Genomic DNA, 23,138 nt, shown 5'->3' on the forward strand with positions numbered 1-23,138 from the left:
GCTTCCTTTCAAATTTCAAACTAGATAATATATAGAGTCACTGTTAGGTGTTAATGGTAATCCTTTTAAGAGCAAAAGCTCCTCACTTATCTATCTCAATTGCACCAGAGTCTAAGTAGTGGTAAAATACTCCACTGCAGAGCTGTATTGGAAGACTGGTTGTGCTCAGAAATGGTATGAAACCAAATCAACTAAATCTGAAAAAAAAAAAAAAAAGGAAATCTTTTTAACACATTTAGAATGAGGATTGAACTATTACATAAATGGAAACTACTCTTTCTCAAATGCTGCTCCTGTTTTCAAGTGAGTATCTGCTGTGTCTGTGCAAGCCTTGTGCCTGATGCTATCTCCTGTGAGGCTCTGCCATGGTGGTGAGCAGATGAACCTACAGGAGAGACTCCAGCATTAGATGGCAGCACTTTGGGCATCAAAGGCACAAGTTCCTACTGAGAACTTATTGAAGAGAAAAATAAGAATTTGTGGACTTGAGTAATGTGGAACTTGAGTTATAACTGGGGTGTTAGAATGACAGGAAGCCAATTCCTATATTTGATTAAGAGTAATTCAGTTCTTTTCAGATTTGGAGAGGACCTGTCAGTACACTTGAGGGCAAGGGCTGCCATTCAGAGTGATCCAAAGATAACAATGGGCCAACAGCAATTTTGCGAAGCTCAAGGGCAACAAAAAGTCCTACACTAGAAAAAGACTAGAAAAGGACAAGCCTGATAACTTCCCCAACTTGAGTGGACCTCTGTGGAAAAGGCCTTGTGAACTGCAACTTTTATTTGTAATAAAGGCTTTAAGTACTGAAGGATAAAATTCAGACCTTGGGGAAAATGCTTGATCAGGAACATAGTGTCATCATCTCACCTAATACCACTTCAACATACTGTATAAATAAAAATCCTGCTTTTACTATTTCAATAAAAGGAGAATTTCATTTTCCCTTTGGGGAATGCAGAGCTTTACTTTGTTTTCAAGGAGAACTCAGGCTTTCTGAAAGGAACATGTTATATTACAGGCGTGCCGTTCACACTGTATCAGTAAATGTAGAAAACAGCTCAACGGTGAACATCATCCCTTCCCCCTTGAATTTAACTTCAAGGCAGTTCAGTATCTCTTTTCATCTTATCCACATATAGCAGCTACTTGTAACAATGGCAACTATGTGCTAAACACGTTTACAAACCAAAAACATTGGGTTTGTTATCATCCACGGGCATGCATACTACAGTGATAGATGGGGTTTTGGGTGGAGTTCAGTTCGGTTTGTTGTTGTCTATGGATCACACAGCTCGTAGATGAGTACAGTATTGAGTATATGACATCAATTTCCACAGAAGACTATAGCTCCAGGTGGCTGATATAGACTTTGCCATCTTATGATTAAACAAATTTGCTCTACCACTTTAGAGCGATGTGGGGATCAGCACAGTTTGTGAAAGCCTTTTCAAGACTTTGAACAATTTTGTGTTACTAATTCTAAACATTAACCTAGGAAATTTGTCTCTGCTGAGCTCTGTGCTTCTCTGAATGCTGCTAGCTGCTGAAATAAATACAGTGATCTGTCTATGCAAGCAGCAGTGCTAAGAGACATTGGACAAGCAGATAGAAAGAACCCTATTTTTTCACCTATTGTTTCTACTTTTAAAAGTATACTTAGTTTCTCCAAGACCCCTGGCATGACACCTTCTCTTTCCTTCTTGCAGAAAAATGATAGGGCCTGAATATTCACTCACAGAACTGTCACAAACCTTGATTTTCCTTACTGACTAAAGATCACCCTTGTTATTATCACCTGACATCTGAGAAAACTTTAGCCTAAAAATCCAGATTGAGAGTCAGTAAAGAATGAAAATACGGAAACAAGACACGTCATGTTTTGCTGTACATAACCCTCACCTCCATGGAAAAAAAAAAACAAACAGAGCCAGGTATCTATCCAGAAGAGAGTACACTGGGATAGAAGGTGGAAGAGAAGAAGGACAGCAGAGAACCTCTGAGCAGCACAAAGTGCTTCACAGCTCATTTCCTCTTGTATTGCATGCACATAAGCCCTAAGTGGCAGTGTTGTGGACTTCAGTTTGGGTTTGGGTTTTTTTTCTTGGACAGGGAGCAGAGTCCAGAAAAAAGTGAATAGGTGTAGAAATGTTGTTGCTTTCTTTTGTGGACTAGTTCAAATTCTTGAAACATTAGAAAAACTATATTATTACTGCAAAGTGTCACAGATTATAAGCAAAGTTGAGGCTTAAAGCAAGTGCTCTTCCATTACGGTTCTCTGAACTGACTGTAAGGGTGACTCCAGGCCTAGTTGAAGGATTTGAGAATTTCAAGCGGTAATTGATAGAGCAATAATTTGAAACTATGTTGAATTTTTAATACAAGAAAAAGTAACCATCACTTAGGTGGAGAAGAGGTCCTGAGAAAAGGAAAAAGTTAATGGAGTTTAAACAAGCTATGAGACAGTAATAGTAAATTACTTTAACCAGGATGTCTAAGGGCCTTTTAGGTTTTAGATTAATGTCCTTAATGGAGTATATACCTGTACACTTCTCTATCAATACACAGTGTTATGTATGTGACTGAGTTCTGTAACACTTGTCACTCAGTTTGTGTATAGCCTACGTACAGGTATTGTATAATCTGTTTTCACAGTCCTTTTTTGAGTATCACCTCTCCAAAAGTGGTTTCTTCACACTCTTTTACATAGAGACTTTCTTGGTCCCCCGAGTTGTCACTGAATTGCGATGCATTACATTCATCTTAAATTATGAAGGAGCCACAGGCACAATAAGTTAATTAGTCCCTAACATCAGACAGAAAGAAAAGGTTATCTGATTTGCTATATTCCTTTTTGTCAAAATCACAATGCTATGTTCATAGAACAAAGTGATCATGATACACCACGAATCTTAATGCATTTTGTATGCTGGCATTTTTATTGAATATTTCAGACATTTTTCTATCTGGGCTTTTTTTCTATCCCAAAGACATCTAGAGTAAATTTTTAAGATAAATAAAATATCTAGCATACAAAGCCAGTAACACCTTTTCACTGAATAAAATTATTTTATTATGCATTATAGTCATTTCCTTAGAAAACATTTTGACATCTAAATGTTAGGACCAGTAGTTTGCCATGGTGTGTTTAAGTTGGCATGCTAATTCTTAGCTTTGTTCTTGTTTTGTTTCTAGTCTTCATCACATAATTTTTCTCTAAGCAATCAGAATTTCTCCTTGTTTTGCCTCTGTGTGCTGAAAAAGATTTAAGCTGTGGTTTAAGTTTTAAACATCAGAAGTCAAAATAGAAAAGCTTGTTTCTGACATGAAGTGAAGGAAGGGTCAGCAGAGAGGTCAAGATGGATGGCTGATGGGGTGTGACAGTTCAAGTGGCCATAGGAAGGTTGATGGAGTGTGACAGTTCAAGTGGCCATAGGAAGGGGAAAACTGTTACAGTCACAATTCAAGAAAATTGTGGAGGTGAGACTCAAATCTGGCTTCAGACAATAAATGAGTGGCTGGCTGGAATGTAATGCCTTCTCATTTCTTAGTGACAACAATGGAATGAGAAGTGTCTCTGAGAAGTCTGAAGAAAGCAGCAAGCACCTACTGGAACAGACAATTTGGTTCTGCTTTTTCTGAAACATCACCCTCCTACTCAGTAGGAGAAAAGTAACGAATGTAAAGTGTGCTGCTGCAAGTGTCACAAAGTAAGAAGACCTTAAGCTAGCAAAATCTACAGATGTAGATAAACTTTTAGTTAGAGTCTGAACATGTCATCTGTAAGACTTTCAAAGATGAAATCTGCTGATCATGACACAAAGGGGAATCCAAGGAAAGTGTCGGTATTACTTGTACCACAATCTCTAGAAGCCGACGAGAAAATGCTTTTGGAGAATGCAACAGAGAAACATTTGCTGATGGAATAAGAATAAAGACTTTATTTTTCCTGAATATGTCAATATTTATTGCTGATGCTTTTGCTGATAGCTTGCTTCAGGCAGGTAGCACTCCTGGTTTCTTCTGTGTGATCTGAAACCTGAACTTGACAGTAACTACAGACTTGTCAGAAATATGTACCTTCTAACCTTTGGCTCCATGCAACATTTTTCATTTTGCAGAAAAACTATAGCTTTTCCTTTCTAAAGTCTTTTAGGAAAGACAAGAGAAGTTCAATAGCTAGGTGGAGATCTTGACTTGCCCAAGGCATAAGAAAGGTCATGTAATGTTTCTATTCCTTCAGAAATGAGACATTTATCTACCTATTGCCTAACCGTATTTCCTGTAAGGTGGCTGATAAAAGCCTACTATAAAGGCTTTCACGTCTCGGACAGATTACTAACCTTGCAGGTTATCAGAAGTCCAACCCATGAAGCTCAAATGATGACGAACAGGCCAATCACATGTCCAATCACATAAGGGATAAACTGGCATGGGGAATCATGTGTAGGATTACACTTACATGTGTCTGGTACTATAAAGCAAAAACAGATTTATGGTGGTAGGTTAGTACAGAAAATGAGCCTTCTCATAGGGGATACTGATTTGCTATACCTAATGAATAGTGAGTAAGAAGCATCATCTACATGTATGACAAACACCATGTTACTGGTGCTGCTGCTGTTGAGGGATCATGCATGATCATATCCTTAGCTCATGAAGCTTGGAAAGGGCCTTGGATGGGTTCTTACCAACTATTAAGATTATGTTAAACAAATTCTTTAAAACACCTAATATCTTAAATACTATAACTATTGTTAAGTAAATGTTCTGCATTCTGGTAAGTAAATATCTCCTTCCTTGGAGGTCTTCAAGACCTGCCTGGACATGTTCCTATATGACCTGATGTAGGTGAACCTGTTTCTGCAGAGGGGTTGGACTAGATGATCTCTAAAGGTCCTTTGCAACCTCTATCATTCTATGATTCTATGATTCTATGATTAATGTAGGTTTGAACTGCTAATTAAAAAATAAAAGGAAAAAAAACACCAACCTAATGCGACATATGATAACACATCAACAAATGTAATCTAGTATTTGAGGACTCAGATTATTGACAACTCTAAATGATATGGCCATCTCATTTCCACTTTGTACTTTTAACTTAATGCTCTACCTCTCTATTGTTCATTTGACACCTTAAATAAAAATGTAAAACATTCAAGAGCTTCCTTAGGAGACAAGTTTTTCACCTGAAAGTACTTTTCTGATGTCAGTAACAAAAGTCTAGTGTTACGAGACACAGGGCACAGATTCAGCCAGTAAAAACTAGCTGGCACAATCATTGCAATTTCTATTAGTTTCTTTCTCTTTTTTTACATTTTAATGTAATTGATATATCTTCAAGCATTGGCTATGCAACCTTGTCAAGAGACAAATCAATTGAGAAAAGAGCATATACAAAAAAAATTCAAATAAATTATTTTTTTCTTAGAAAAAAACATTTCTAACCTAGTGTAAGAAATGCCTTATACAATATTCAGTATAACTGAATGGAGGTTATGCTGAAAAAGAGCTCCACCAGGACCCTGCTAACACTTTACTTGGAATTCAGTAATCTTCTTCCACAGCATAGGGAAAGTCTTTCTGAAGAAGTTTTCCAGAAACATGGTACTAAGGCAAATACTTGCACATGCAAAACTCTTAATTATTATGACAAGACATTTAGCTGATTAGTCTGCTAGTTCATACTACACCAACTATGTGGTTAGAATATATATGGTTAGGGTTCTTTACTGGGGTTTTGCAAGTCAGTGTTTGCTGTTAGCATTAAACAACTGATGGCAAAGTTAAAGGTTTCTCTGAACTGAAAATAGTGCTGTTTTGCAGGAAAAAAAAAATGGTTCTACTTTTTTCTAGTTCATCTCCCGTATTTAACAATTATGTAGAGGTAATACAGACAGGTGAAAGTCCATGCAGCTGAGAAGATGGTGGTATCGTGGCTGCTAACAGGTAAAAATAAAAGCTCAAACTAACCAAGAAAATTCTAAAATACGGTTTGTTCTTTGTTTTGAAAAATATCCAAAAAGTCATATACCCACAAACACTGGCTACTGTGCTAACTCTAAACTGAAAATCAAAATATCTTGTACTTACATGTTATTTATCATTTTCTCACCAAACAGTTAATGAGGTTCCTGCCATTAACACATCTGAATGCATACTGTGCCAGCTATGCTTATACACTTCTTTGTGAACTCTCTTCTCTAAAGCAGAACTGTAAAATTATCAGGTTATAGCAAGCCACTCCCTTAATCAGCACTTGAAAAGCAACCTTTTCTCATAAACTTAGTCCAGAGAGTGGCCACATGAACTCTGCTCAGGAAATAGGAACTTGCCCTGCTAAAGGATTTGCAATGAAGAATGCAGCCTGGGATTCCCCAAAATGCTGGCACTCTGCTTTTCAGGTCTTTGCAACAGAGCTTCAGGTTCAAGTCTCAGATCCTCCACAGGCTTTGTATATTTCCTACAAAACATTTATTTGCTTAGTTGAATTTCTATCTAGGTAAGCATTTGTTTATAATGGGATTCTATATACTGCATGACTATTGAAGATAGTTGTGGTGTTCTGTAGTTTAAGAGAAAATATTGTCTAGAGGAGGGGAGCCTGACTTCCAGCATCTTTACCTCCAGATGTTTCACTTAAGTAAATCTCCAATGGTCCTCCCCTCAGAAGAATAAAATCCCATTACAGTTGCTTGCAGCTGCAATAAATGATTTGGCTTAAGTACTTTTTTCCTTCTTTCTTGACAGAGTATCTCAGCATGAAGGATGACAAATCATCTCAAATAATACTTAATCTTTAGAAATTATTTACAACAAGTCAATGCCCCCAAGAATGAAAGAAAGCATTTAATGTGGCAGATCGTGATGTAGGGGAAGCAATAAAAGGGAAACGCAGCTTGAACTGTAATACTACTGGTTAACTTACGTCTCCCTGCTGAAGGCAGCAGAGTTGCAGCTACTGAACGACTGTTGTACTGGTTTTTAATCAGATGTTGGCATTATCTGCCACTAATTGCTTTTTCATTTCCACTTGTAATTATTCTATTGCATGTTTGTGGAAAGAAGCTGAAAATGAAGCAGATCACCAAGAAAGAATTAATTGTTAATGAATAATCATCAGTAGGAAGCCAATTTCATTATCTTCAAAGAGGTAGCCAGCGATTAAGTACTAACTGGGGTTCTACTACTTTCAGTGCATGACTGTAAAGTAATCACAAATAATCACACCCTCCAACTTCATCAATTATTTTCTGTTATGCGAATTGATACCCATTTTTGGTTTTGCCGTTTAATGTTAATAGTAGTATTCAAGCTGTGGACTGCTAATTGGAAGGTGTTGTATTCAGTGGGCTTTGGCCCTAATTATTAGAGCATCTTTTTTGCTAGCATATGATTCTAAGAGTGATACATGGTGGTAGTTACTAAATTCACCATGTTATAAACACATCATCTTTGTCAATAGATTTTAGACAGTGACTTAAAATAGAATGATACGTACAAAACTGCTTGATCGGCAATACACACCAGGAGATCTTTTTTTAAAACATACCATCATTAACTGTGTATTGAAAAATTCTCCTTAAATCAACATGACAAAAACAAAGACTGCTTGGGATTTAAGCAATGGGTATAATAGTGTAGAAATAAAGAAACAATTTTCAATCCTGTTTTTAAAAAATCCCTTCACAGCACTATTGCATAGATTGATGGTCCAGTGAGTACTCTCAGCTTTCCCTTCTGCCTTGCTAGTGATTTTTGTGCAATCCTGTGTGATATCAAAGGCAACCATAAAGAATGACTTTCCTTACAATTTTAGATTAATTCTGTATTACAACTTTACAATTTTTATTTATTTTAAATGATTTAAATTTAAAAATTTATAACTATAAAAGAAATCATGCCAACTGTATTACAGACTCAATCTCTGTGAACTACTGTAGTCATTGAAGCTTCTAGTCTGCTCCACATGTGGGTTTCTGAGAACAGTGGAAATACAGTGGACTGTATTTTTTCCAGTTTTATACCTCTACATGTGAAACTCCCTGAATTTTCACCAAAGCAACAGTTGGCACCTGCTAGTTCTCTTCTATTTGAACTGATTTAAGACAAGTCAGCTTTCAGACACAATTTTATATTTTCCTGGACCAGGGGACATAAGGCAACTCCACCACCTGCAGCTGAAGGAACAAATACATTAAAAGTAGTTTTGTTCATGGCCCTCCTCAACAACCTCATTAATCCTTTAACTGGGAAAAATTACAAGATATCAATGTTCTGGAAACCTAAAGGAATACCACTAAGGAAGTTGAGCTCTTTATGAATACTGGGTTTTCTGCAAAAAAGGAAGACTGAAACTTTTTGCAGCAAGCTTTTGCACTCCAAACAGGTTACATCTTAGAGACAACACCAGGCATGGTGAGTCATAAACTCCTTCTGAAAACCATTATAGTTAATACAGAAGATTGACTTTTGCTGAGAAGCAAAATTTGGCATAAATGGAGTTTACCTATCCAATATAACCAGCAATTTAGGAAACTGGAAAGTTTCATTCAGCTATATGCATTTTCTTTTAAAAGGCAGGTAATAGTCACATTGGACCAAATAAAATTCCACAGAGCAGCTACAGTAATCTGTTGTCAACCACATAACTAACCTGTCACCTCTGTAAAGTATCAATATGTTCCTTTCTCTTTGAAGATTGTATTCAATGTATGTGACAGAACTTGAATCACTGAAGTAATTTTTGCCAAAAACAGTCAAAACAAGAAAAGGTAATTTTCTCTTTCAGGCAAGATATTTTTCTCATCTATCAACACAAAGTGTGATGCGTTAATGTCACTGCTTCCACAAAATAGTCTTCAAAATGCATGTTTGCATTTAGAGTAGGGTGGCTTCTGTTATATTTCTTTTTTGGCACAGAACCTGATGATCTATTAAATAAATATTAATCCCTTGCTGCCTTCAAAGCTGTCTCTGCCATATTAGGATTTTAAATATCTTCATTAATTGCTTAACTACCTTTTCAGAAATTCCCCATAGGGTCCTTTGATACTACTCAGTCTAATGCATTACCATGTGATTCATGGCTTCACTCTGCTGTAACACAGAATATATTTTTAGCCAATTTTGTTTAAAGATGTCTTTGGCAAGATAAAAATCAACATTTTCAGGAACCCGAGGTAAGCAGACCTAGAGAGAGCCATTACAGCATTACATTTTAAAAGGATAGAAAACAGCTGTCTCATTTGGTGTTTGTGGAAAATGTTTGTGATCAAAAGCATTCCATGGATAGCTACCTTCAGTTTCTAAGTCACACAGAACAGAATTGTATGAAACTGACAAAAGGAGTAAGAAGAAGGGTTGATTATTGAAATAGCCATGATAAAATTATGTTATTACTTGATTATTCACATGAAAATGTTCTTGCTTAAAGTGAAGCTATGTTAGGATAAAAAAGGATCACAAAGAAAGGCTAGATCAAACCTATTGCTTATAGCTGGTGAAGAGGATCATTTAAAGCTGAGATAGCAGACAACTGCATCATATTTGTTTTGCAGTTGCTGCATGTCACAAGTTGAAAAGATTGTTCAGTATACGGTAACAATGCATTGCTTTCATGTGTGTTCAGAACACGATGATGATCTGTATATGGAAAAGCTGTCCAAACTTAATCTGGTCATATGACCAGGAGAAAAGAGGTGTGATGTAAAAAACTAAAGTGGCAACCAGGAGAAAACCAACTCTGGTATGCGGTAGTCCTGGAAAGATCACTCCTAAAATATAACACAAGAAACTTACACCCAGTAAAATAATTTTTTTAATGACCAGAATATTTTATAACCAGAGGCTGCATTATTTATTTTGCCATTGTCTCTTCTGCTTAACCATATTGTTTAGGGTGAACAAAAGACCTGATGCAGCATCTTCTGGCTCCCCTAATGAGAGAACAGGCTTCAGTGATGAGAACAATGGTCTCATTATGAATATTCTTTTGTAATTGTCCAGGACAAACTGATATCTCCATCATTTTCAAACAATCATGGAGGACAGGCAAGATATCTGAGGACTGGAGAAAGGTCAACGTCACTCCAGTCTTCAAAAAGGGCAGGAAGGACAACTCAGGAAACAACAGGCTGGTCAGCCTCACCTCCATCCCTGGGAAAGTGATGGAACAACTTATCCTGAATGTTATCACTGAACATATGAAGGAAAAGATGGTTATCAGGGGGAGTCAACATGGCTTCACCAAGGGGAAATCCTGTTTGTCCAACCTGAGAGCCTTCTATGAGTGCATAACCGGCTGGTTAGATGAGAGGAGAGCAGCACATGTTGTCTACCTTGACTTCAGCAAGTCTTTTGACACTGTCTACCATAACATCCTCATCAGAAAGCTCAAGCAGTGTGGCTTGAATGAGTGGACAGTGAAGTGGATCGAGAGCTGGCTGAATGGCAGAGCCCAGAGGGTGGTGATCAATGGCACAGAATGGAGTTGGAGGCCTGTGGCCAGTGGAGTTCCACAGGGCTCAGTTCTGGGATTAGTCTTGCTCAACATCTTCATCAATGACCTGGATGAGGGGACAGAGTGTATCCTCAGCAAGTTGGCTGATGACACCAAACTGGGAGGACTGGCTGATTCCCCAGAAGGCTGTGCTGCCATTCAGCGGGATCTCAGCCGGCTTGAGAGTTGGGCAGAGAGGAACCTCATGAGGTTCAACAAGGACAAGTGCAGAGTCCTGCATCTGGGAAGGAACAACCTCACGAACCAGTACAGGCTGGGGATTGACCTGCTGGAGAGCAGCTCTGCAGAGAGACTTGGGAGTGCTGGTTGAGAATAAACTGAACATGAGCCAGCAATGTGTCTTCTTGTCCTAGAAGGCCAACGGCAAGAGGAGTGTGGCCAGCGAGTCTAGGGAGGCTCTTCTCCTCCTCTGCTCTGCCCTGCTGAGGCCTCGTCTGGAGTCCTGTGTCCAGTTCTGGGCTCCTCAGGTCTAGAGGGACAAAGAACTTCTGGAGAGAGTCCAGCGCAGGACCACCAAGATGATGAAGGGACTGGAGTATCTTCCTTATGAGGAAAGACTGTGAGAAGTGGGGCTATTCAGCCTAAAGTAGAGGAAACTGAGGGAAGATCTTATTAATATTTACAAGTATCTAAATGGTGTGTGTCAGGAGGCTGGGACATCCCTTTTTTCTATTGTCTCTAGCAACAGGACTGGGGTAATGGGATGAAGCTGGAACACAGAGAGTTCCATTTAAACATAAGAAAAAACAATTTCACTGAGACGATGACAGAGCGCTGGAACAGACTTCCCAGGGAGGGTGTGGAGTCTCCTTCCTTGGAGGTCTTCAAGACCTGCCTGGACATCTTCCTATGCGATTTGATCTAGGTTGACCTGCTTTGCAGAGGGTTTGGACTACATGGTCTCTAAAGATCCCTTCAAACCCCTACCATTCTATGATTCTATAACTAATATTTCAGACACTTTTTGCTATGTCTTATTCTGTGGTATTTTTGTCATGCTACAGGCTTTAAAGAGAAATAAGAAATAGCACTTGATTTTTCTCTTAGAAGCAAAAGCTGGATAAGTATTCAGTTGTTGTTGGGTCTTCTGCTGTGAATTTCCCAGCTTTCTTTTCTGATCTTTTCTGCATTAAAGAAGGTGTTTAAATTTGTATTGCTATTAGCTATCTGTTACACTTAGCCAGACTTATCATACAGATAAGTTTAGATTTCTCAGGTTTAGATTTCCTTTGTGTTTAGCTGAAATCGAACATTATATGAGAACACTTTGACTATAGCTCACTTTGAAATGAAGGTATTGCCTTTATACTAAGAAAAGTATTCTGACAAATTGTCATATTGATGGCAGAGTGGGAGAGAGTAGGAATGCCATCTTTTTGTTACAGAGATTCATAGCCAAAGGGTCTTCAAAACTCTATGACTTTGTTTCCAGTAAGGAAATGTTGATCATAAGATAAAGACCTCAGAGGTAGGTCTATAGTCCAATGCTAGTTAGAATTTTTGTTAATAGAAAATGCACCATTTCTTTTGGATTTGTCTCTCTGTCAAATTGTGTCACTCCTTTGTTATAACTAATAGCAGTACACCTAACTATTATTCTCAAAATTTCAGGTAGCAGAGCATAAAGTTGCCTGGCTGGCTGGCTTATTTTTTGTTGAGTGACATTTTACAACAACTCAGAAAAAAAGCATTAGTATCCATTTTGTTTCTGGAAACAATATAACTTATTAGCATAGGTGACTCAGCATCATAGAGCTCATGTCCTGTGTCCAAGAAGTGAAATTAAGTCAGGTACTTGAATGTCAAGACTCCAATTTATACATCTTCTAGAAGACTCTGTACATTTTGTCACTTGACTCAGTTTTTAGGCAAATTGTAGCTGATTTCTCCATGTCTGTATTAAAAGAAAGGTAACTTCAAATTTGGTGCATGATGTAGAGGAGAGATCTGTAGTCTGCTTATAGAATTCAATGATAGAAAACTCAGCCCAACGAACCTGAAAAAAAATGCGGAGCTGGAACATAAAGTATCTTTATCTTTGTTGTTACTACCAAACAAAGGAAAAGTGCTTTCTTAAAACAATAAACAAAGGAGAATAAAGCATACGTAGGAGTAATTCAGGATTCCAACAGCAGAGAAAGACGTTTTCTCTATCGCTCACTGTAAAGAGAAATTTATGACACTTTCAGTGTTTCACCTTACTATTTAGCTAAAATATCAACATGTGAACTATTAAATTCATATGCAATTAGAGACATCTTGATTTATCATATAAATCATCATAGGTCATGTTCTAAAAGCCCAATTACCTTTGGCTTTAAGGGGAGTATTAGACATTGCAAGTCAAGCAAATCAGTTCATGATTAATGTGGCACATTATGAAAAGCAGTATCAATCAGTATGCCATTTCTGATCAAGTATCAGAACTCTATTATCTCTATTTTCCTTGTCTGGATTCTTCACACCAAACCAGAAGGAATACAGAGAGTTTTTAGGTGTTTTCTGGCACACTGCAGCTCATAGATTGACAAGATGGACTGTGACAGCTCTTTCAGAAGCATTCCAGTCCATCATCACCTGCATAGCTGTTGTTCATGTACACATATCTGTGCACTAAATCTCCCTATGAAACCTTTATCCCCAGAAAGGTAATGTGCATTATCACTAACAACTTCCCCTCCCAAAAAATAAGTTAATCTTTTGCTATTTCCCTGTAAAGTACTAAATGCACATCACACATTAATGTCTTCAAATCTTGAGCTAAAAAGAAAAAAAAAAAGACAACAGGAATAAATATTTAAAAATGCCTGAATAAGGTAGGTGAAGATTATATGCATTTCAAAAAATGTAAAAGGGCCAAAACAATCAGTTGCAAAGAAGAATTATAATTGGAAACAGTGACACGGCACACCCTATAGCAGCATCAAGAGTACTTTTATAATACTGTCACCTGAATACCGCATAATTTCATTTGGCATGATAGTCCTTGTATCAGCCACTCCAGAAACACATTCAATTCAAGAATGTAAGATACACAGTCATATTTTTGCATTTATTTATAGGCTTTCTTTTTTATTAAAAAAAATCAACATAGCATACATAATTCTGCCTAGTTTTAGGGGGTTTTCATTAAACTATAAGTGAATTGCCCTTCTGGCTGAAAATCTGTTTCTTTTGCATTCACATCCCTGCTATGTGCTACATTCTCTCTTAAATTCCACAAGGATTCTATAGATTTTATTTAAGCAGGGCCAAGTTGCATGAACAGATTTGCCCTAGAGAAGTTTGCCTCTTTTAGCATGCAACCTACCGCTAATTCTCCTTTTTCATTTAGGTTTTCAATTTGGATGAATTCCAAATTACCATTTATTCCAATAGAAACGCAACTAATTACACAAAGCGTCTTAATAAAGAATGGAAACAAGATTAAAAGCCCTCCTCCTTCTGGTGTTTTAATGTCTGGAATTTATATAATGCAGAAAGGTGCTTTAATTTCAGTTGTTAGGTCTCTTAATCTTTTATTCTGTATTTTGATATTAGCCAAATAGAACAGTATCCAAGTTGAAGTCAAAATATAGTCACTTTATATAGATTTATTACACAGGATTTTCCATACTCACTGTTTTCTCATGTTTTGCAAAAAATAAGACAAGCTCTTCACGCATTATGTGTTCAGAGTACCTGTTCTGACCTGGATAATTTCCTGCCCTAAGAAAGGTGTTTCTGTCTTCAACAGCTTTGCACACTGTGGAGAGATAAACAAGTATGTTGCTGTAAGAAAGAACAACCATAGAAAATTTACAGGTCAACATGATTTACTGCATTCAAAATACAAATTTGTACAGCCTCTAAGAGCATTGTCCAATTGGATAAGATAGGTTTCAAACAAGCTCTTGATGGTTACACTACTGTAACAGTCCTAAGCAGAACAAAGAACAAGGCTGGTAATGGTCAAACTACACAAGAATTATGAGTGATGGAGAAGAGTAGGGGGGAAAAAAGGTATATTTAAAGAAAATAAGTATTATGTGAGTGATAATAACAGTAACTGATACCACTAGTGATGTGAAGATGGTGACTGAAGTTCCAGGAGGGAATAACACACTCTGAAAGTGAGCAAATCTGATGACAGATTTTCAGACTTGCAATTATCCAACAGAAAGAATGTGTGTACTAGGAAGGCCAAAGAATAGATATTTCCTGTGTAACCATTGACGAAAGTCAAGTCCATATAATTATAGATCTGTATGGGCAAGAACAGATTACAAGAGTACAAAAGAAAGAGATATTTCCTTCTGCTACCTCCTCTGCATCACAAAGCAACTCCGACAGAGTCCAGTTAAGACAGCCACTGTCTTAACACAGCACAGCAGATCCTTTACACAATAGCAAACACTGAAGACTCAATCCCTGCATGAGGAATCTCTCCTATACCCGTGATGTGATCTGTTGAACACAATACAGTATTGGTTATCAAGTAAACAGAAAAAAATGTGGTACAGAACTAAATGAAAAAGCTGTAAGTCAATGGAAAATTGTGGGAATACTGGAGAAAATTAAAGCTGGGAATTAAACTAGAGTAAGGATGTATTTTAAGTCAGGCAACAGCTTCTTCTGAGCCTTCAAGTTTGTAAGAATTTTCCATTAACTCAGACACTACTTGTGAATGATTGTTACAGAAATTTACAGACTAGCACAACAAAATTATCTGGTCCTCCAGCAGCACCACTGCCACTGCTAGTTTTTCTTCTCCCAAATCCAGTGTCTGTATGTCCTTTCCAAAAATTACAGCACACTGTTTCTTCCCTTGTCAATTATTCAGCTCATGTTTAAATGCAGCTGGGTCAAAAATAGCATCTCGTGTGCTACAGCAAGTTAGCATCTAGGAAAGAGGTCAAAATGGAATGTTGATAGGATTGCTTGCTGCATCCTGTGCTTAGTTTTCAAAGGGATCACTATGGGAAACCAGTGACTATACAGAAGAGATTTTCAGATCTCACTGAAAGACCTGGTGAGATCGAACAGGGCCTCATACCTACATACATACATACCAGTAAGGTTCATTATGCTTTCTGGTTTAGACTCACTTTATAGCAACAAGCATTAGAAATATCTAAGAGCTCAGGAGTACATAAGGACAAAACAAAGCCTTCCCAATTGTTTTAGTCGATCTGCTGCTTTTAAGCCTTTGAAAGTCTCACTTACATTGCCAATACATAGTGGCTAGACAGTGAAAAACAGAATTCAATTATTCAGGAGGAATTTGTCCTTCACTTCCAGTACAAGAGAAAGGATAGGACAAACCAGTGAAAAGAGTCTCTTTCCCTATAGAAGGAAATAATTAGTTATTTATGTCTCATCCTTTGCAAGCATCACTTCCCCAGTTTTTCGGCCTTGTCAGCTAGTAAACAGATATTTACAAAACCAGTTCACAGTACTTTTGGGTACTAAACTCCTGGCTAGTCTTTGCGGTGCTGTTAAAGATAGGATGACTAGGAAAACCCATGATCTAACAGCATAAAGGTCAATAACTGGGAGTGAAACACAGTGGAAACATGCCAGAGGCTACAGCCAAATGGTCAACATATTATAGAGCCTTGGCTGTAACCTTTCAGCCCCCTCTCCCCAGCAGCTTAAAGAAAGTATGGCCTTTGTTTCCACAACTTCCTTGAAACTTCAGTGTCCCCACCCTCCCTCACTATGTTGTTGTCATAGTAGATAGGCTATAGCTACCAATAACAATGTTACATAATTTGCAAAAGTGGGGCAATTTTTGTTTCAGTGTAGACTATGTCCATTCATAATCTCAATATTCAGTGCTAACATAGTTCTCAGTAGTCTTCTAGACAATAAGGAAACACCATAAATTCTGTGCATATCTGGAGCTGGGTGCTTATTTAAGAATATCAGTGTCATAAGCACCTATAAATTTTTTTATGGAGCATAAAGACTCTACAGAAAATTGTTTTTTTGTTGTTTTGGGGTGGAGTTTTTTTGTAAGATCTAGGAAAATTGATTAACACTGCATCTCTCCACTCCCTTTGGGCAGCTCTATGTACCTTTATATACTTTAAAGATCTAGTCAAAACATATAACTGAAACTTCTGCCAGCCCAGTTGTGCAAACCTTTTTCAAGTTAACTCTCACTGAGAATCTGCAGAACTAAGCATGTTCAGAGCAAGGTGTCTATTGAGACCATCAGACACTGCAAATTTTCTTGTCAGTGACTTTTACAAAAGTACCTGTTTTCTGTTCTTTGCAGGTTAATCAATCTCCCAACACATTGAGAACTGGCATGTAAAGTGGAAATAATAAATGTTATGAAATAAGGGCAAAAGATTAATATCACTGTTCTTGGGTATTGAGACATAGCAGTTTCTTTTAATTTCACAGTTATTTTCAGTATTGTATCAACTGGCTACTCCTTTCATGCTTTCATCTGGAGAGACTTCAAGAAATAGAAATTGTCACAAATATTTCTGATTGTCACAAGTGTTTCTTAACTTCACTAGTGTTTGAATCATACAAAGTAAAGTTGAACAAGAGCTGACTAGTTCTAACAGATTGTTTTCCTACGGTAATTGCTGAGCTATTCATTATTTTACATTAATTAATGAGTGTTTACATAATATAATTGCATGTTAGTTCCCTCTGTCTAAAATTTCATTTTGAGAAATAGTTTTTCTATGTGGGGAGAAAAAAAATCACACTTCTCAGCAATTACAGAAAATTGAAATTCACATCAATTTTTACTGTGTTCTTGGGCAAATATCAAACCCTCACCACTTGATCCTATGTTGCAGCAGTATTTTAATGATGAATCGGCATTTTACATTGAACTTGGAATAGATTCTATTTCTTTTTCAAAGCACTTGACTTTTGCTTTGGTGAAACAAAAACTGAAGTGTCATATATCAAGATTTTCTACTGGGTCATCATTAATTATGTAGATGTAGATTGAGTTAGTTGCATAAGTTGAGTAACTAAGATAAAAAGAAGTGTAATTATGTTTTATAGATGATCAATATAAGTATGAGAGTATACATGTAAGACTGGGTTTTCACTCAATGTGTCTGGCAAAATTATATGATCAACAGTCATCACCCAGTTAATGAGATTTCAAAAAATAAAGAAAGAAGAAGATCCTTGGTTATTATTTAATAACAGGTTAAGAATTACAGTATTTCCAATTTGCACAGTACATCAAAGGCTTCCCAGATGTTTTATGAACAAAGATATTTGTGAATGTGTTAAACTGTCCAAAGAGAGTTCACTTGCACTGTGTTAATATGGCAATACCATTATACTTGCTCTGCTTCTTGACTAAGCAGTGAATGGAAATCCCACCTGAAGTTATCTCAAAACAGAGAGAAAACTGCACTAAATCCTGATTTGACAATCTTGACAACTTTAAGAATAATATCAATTAATACTGTTAGAAAGACCAAAAAAAAAGCTGCTACTGGCCTTTTCCATATGGAATGAGGGAGATGGCACATCCCTATTTGTGGACTGGCTGACTAAAACTGTCTAAAAGCTGGTAAACTTATTAGGAAGTAAGAAGCTGGGAAAGTCACAAAGACAAAGAAGTTTTCAGCCAGCATGTGTAAAATGCTCATGTAAACCAGCATGGATTAATTCCAGTGAGTTGCTAGTCTCTGGCAGTGGGATTTATCACAAAGGAGAGGTTATCAAAATCTTTGAAAATCTGTATATATAACTAGACTGTAGCTGAAGCAGTGGGACAGGCTGGGGAAGACAGCATGCCTCTGTGTGCTTGGAGGGAAGATAAGAACACCAGCAGCATCCCAAAAACTTTTGGGACATCATTACATAGCATGTCTCCCTGAGAGGAAATATGGAGTAATATGGAGGAAATATAAGTAATATAACTGGTAAAGTAAGGTAGAAATATTATTAAAAGAGGAAAAGGTAGCAACTAGGTGGCATGGTCACTTCTCAGGAGTTATCATTTTATGATCTACCAACCCCATCTCTATCTGCTTCTGTTCACTGTCACCTATGTATGTGTAACATAAAACAAGATAATTTGGGTTGTTAAAATTTCTTCCCTTGTTAACTTTGCTCTAAGGGGTCACTCCTTTTTTTTACTTGCTCACACAAAAGAAGAGTCCACATGCTTTCTCTGCTTATACCAATTGGGCATACCTTGAAGACTGGGATCACTGCTCAACCTGGTGAACAGCCTGATAGAATGGGTTGAGAAGGAAGGTTCTTTCTCTGAAGAATCTTCCCTCTGAACTTAAAATTTTATGTGTACATTAACGTTATGTAGATGCCAGACCTAAATTACTTCTCCTAAGCCACTCGGTCTCTGGGTAAAAAGAGAAAAGAAAAACAAATGCAAAAGTGACTGTTGATATCAGCTAACGACTGTCCAGCAGGAGCTGAGGGTGAATGGCTGCAGCAGATACTTTCTCTAGATGTTGCCAAGAAAAATGACTTTTCCGCACTTGTCAAGTACCTGTACGCACTGTTTTCCCAGACCCTTCAATATCACCAGTTTATTCTGCCTTGCCTTCCATTTCATATCTCATTTGTCTTGTCTTCACTATATGTATCCCTTTGTTTCCCAAGAAACTCCTATCTTTTTGAACTTTATAAATGCACAAACAGAAGAGTTGTGGTATTAATGCCACATCTCAGATTGTCACTATTTTGTCTCTTTAATCCCCCCTGCCCAAATCCTCTCTGCCTTGACTGTTCAACTGTTAAGTTCTTCCCAGATGGAAAGTTTCCCATACGTTCTCCTTTTTCGTCTCCTGCTCATTCCTTTAAAATATTCTATTAAAAAAAAAAAAAAGCCAATTAAGTTATTTGTCTCCGATTACTGAAGAGTTTTGGGACATAACTTTGCATGAGACTTACTTTCATATTTTTCTATATATCTAAGCTTTTGTCTGCCTTTAATGCACGTATAACTTACTGCTGGAAGTTATATGCATATATATATTACCATGGAAGCTGCTGTCACATGCAATTTGAAGCACTTGACTGAGTCCTGGAGAATTCACGCACAGATACGATCCACAATACTAACTTACCAGTGACAGACGGCAGAATAATAAATGTAAGAGATGCCAGAGTAGAGTCATTGGCACTAGGGAAGGATCCAAGCTCTGTCTAAGGATTTCCAGCCTTCTGAGCTTGCAGGAAATGCATCTAAAAGACGCCACTGTGAATTTATCAGTTGCATCACTGATTAATTGCCTCACAACTCCCATCAGAGAACCAAGACTCTGCCAGAGTGTTGCCAAGCAACCCTGTCTTGGGCTAAACACAAAAATAGTTGCCACAAAGGCTTCATGATTGACCAACGTCCCTTCATGCTAGCAAGCTTGCCTTCAGTTACCCTGCACTTCTGCATTGCTCCAAAAATTTTGCTTCTGCTAAGTTCTGAATGGGATGTATGGGAAGAGATCCTTGGCATAAGTGAGCTGCAACAAACTGCTACAGTGGTATAAACAAAAGATCTTTACCATGCCACTGTGCTTTAGCAAGAATGTTAAACCCAGAGTGTTTTTTACGCTGCTGCCATTTGCTAAGCATACCACCAGCAAAAGATCATCACTAGGCTTTTGGCTCACATGCTGCATATAATAAGATTGTAATAAGATCCATCATCTAAGAGTCACGGACTCAATCTATGCCACACAGCAGCAATGCTAAATAAGTGTTTGCATTCATTTGCTTCTTTCCAGCTGTCTTGATATATACCAGTTCTTTTCCAATTCCAGTCCTTAAGCACCATTTTGAAAACACCGCAAGTGAAAATTAAAGTCTGTGTCTTGAACGGCAGAGGTTAATAAAGGAATCAGCTTTTATATTCCCATGTATTACTTAGAGCTTAGGTAATTTGATTTATTATAGTGATCCTGCTCTTGGTAGTACTTTGTTTTTTAATGTTACTGACTGGTTGTCCATTTTTAACCAAAGTATTCACAAGGGTGTTTTGTTTAAAAATGCACAAAGGTATCTTATTAAATAATGTCACAAACATGAAGTTCATTATTATGCAAATGCCATCCTCAGAACAGATTTGTTAATTGCAACTCATTTACATAATTAATGAACTCTCAAATGAATAATGCCTTTACAGATTTGTGTGGCATTGTTTTAAAATAAATTATAAAATACATGTCAAATGAAGACTGCTTCTTAGATTCCCATAGCTTTGTTTGAAAATTAATTACCAAACGCTTGTCAAATTAAAATGAGTTTATAGTTTTTACAATGTTATTTTAAAATCAATCACAAAATGTCACCATACTAAAGTAAATAACTTGTTCTTTTTTTTTCCAAAAACTAGTGCAGAAAAATATGTGGAAATGTCACTTACATTGTTTGTTATATTGATCTTGAGTTTTAGTCATTTTGCCATAGCATTATGATTCGAAAAACTTCTTAGCTCTTTGTACATTAATATTTTAGTAAATTGAGATTAATTTAATTATATTGTGTTAGGTGTCTAATAGAACTAATGATTAATGATAGTGCATGTAAAAATGTTGTGTGGGCAAGGTCATGCTGTGTTAGTAACAAAAAAGCTTGGACTTCCAACAACTATAGGTTCACATTGGCTTTTATGAAGGGTTATGTATCTTTAAAACTCATTGGGTTTCTGGATTTTTAAACAATGACTTGAACCAGGACTCTTCTTTCTTGTCATATAACTTGTATTTCCATTTTTTCACACAGAAAAACAATCTAAAAGCTCAGGAAAGTAAAATTTTCCTGCATTCATAACCATTCAGCCTAAACAAAGCCAGATAACTCTCAGGAATTCAACACTACAGCTTGATATCCCTTAACTGCTATTTTAAAATCCAGATTATGGATGCTCCTCCACTTTGAGGCACAAAACCTCAGCAGATTCTCTGCTTCCATAAATTAGCATGTCTCTAATTTGTGGCTCCACAGGAAAATAAAACCCTTTATGTCCTGACTACTTGAGCATCTCTGAAATGATGGAGAATGCAAATACTGTAGTAGATGCATCAAAAAAAGACTATGAAGACAATTAACCAGTTCTTTGAAGATCAGACTTGCTAGGTAAAGAGCGAGCTTCCAACCATTTCACAACTCTCTAAGTTAAGGTTCATTCCAAGCTGTTAATAAGATCAATAGCCTTTTTTCAGCATCCTGGACGAAGAACAATTCCTTTGTTCAGTTTTACATTGTTCACATTTCTTAACAACAGTTCTAGTTCTATCCTATAGATGCTATTTTATCTATGATTTTACTCAGGCCCAAACACTGTCTTGGCAATGCATACATAAATATATATGTATGTGTATGTGTAAAGAAGCATCACTTGAAATCAAGACAAGTATCAAGAGAAATTTAATATACAAAAAAAGATGGGGAAAAAAGTCAAACTTCTGGAATCTACTGTGGAATATTTCAGGTTGTTGATGACTGTGGAGTGATGAGAGGAAACATGAAAAATAGTTAGACTTCTTTAAAGTGTATCAAAAAGTATCAAAGACTTCTTTAAACTAATAGTCCTTGGGCTATAGCAATAAGCTATATAGAGATTAAGTATGTGATATGACCAGAGGGAATAATCTTTTCTGCCCTTCTAATGCCACATGCCTCTAACAAGCAAAAGGGATTGCCAACAAAATAGAACAAGCCTTCTCTTGGGTTGTGTTGGTATAAAGTTGAGGCAATGAGGTTTGGTTTTTACTCTGTAAAACTAAAAAAAGTACATGAAGTACACAAGAGACTGTAATACATTGCATCTAACAAAGGAGCATCTTGTCAGAGATGTTTTTTAATATTGTAAAATGTAATGGAGGACACATGATAACCAAGTGGTACAGTAACATCCATACACTTTTGGTCATGCAGATGACAAGATCTTCTTCTGTGCCTTCAGATGTCACCAGTACTGCTACTATGGGATAATGATCTGTAAAACACAGCAGAGCATACTTCTCCAGACATTTAGCAAGGCAGGGTGTAGCTTCTGGCCATGACTAGTCAATGGAATTTACTGGGGACAGTTTTCAGAGCTAACACATCGAACCTCTGGGGCCATACAGATTACATTCAAGAAATCATGAAGTCCTTGAACTCAGGTATCAAGTCAATTGCGGGTGTGAGACCTTCAAATGGAGACAACTACAGCCACTGTCATTTTAAAGTTTATTTCACTTGATTACTGAGGGGCTAACTAGTTGAGTATAAGTCATTAGTCACCATGATCGTTGCCCTGGAGATTCAAAATGCTTAATGTATTTTTGATGTATTGTGTCACTGAGCTTACTGATGTACAGTAAGTTAGTTATGTATTTGCACAGGGAGAGTTCAGGTAAAGAACACTAAACAGATTCAGTTCCTACAGCTTGGCCTTCAGACTAGCCTCAGCACCTTAAGACCAGGAGGAAATATTTCCTCTGATGATGCAAAGCCTGTGTATCTTCTGTGAAAGACTGGAAATAGCCATCTTCACTGGATTAAGCAAGGGAATGTTTCCTCTTCAGTGTCACGGATATTAGAGGACTCAATTTCTTTTTATTAGAAGATAAGTTCACATTCATAATTTCTTGTATATAAAAGGAATCCTTATACAAAAGAAAGAATCAAC

The sequence above is a fragment of the Colius striatus genome, chromosome 11 (genome assembly GCF_028858725.1).
Source record: "Colius striatus isolate bColStr4 chromosome 11, bColStr4.1.hap1, whole genome shotgun sequence".
In the NCBI taxonomy this organism is placed as follows: Eukaryota; Metazoa; Chordata; class Aves; order Coliiformes; family Coliidae; genus Colius; species Colius striatus.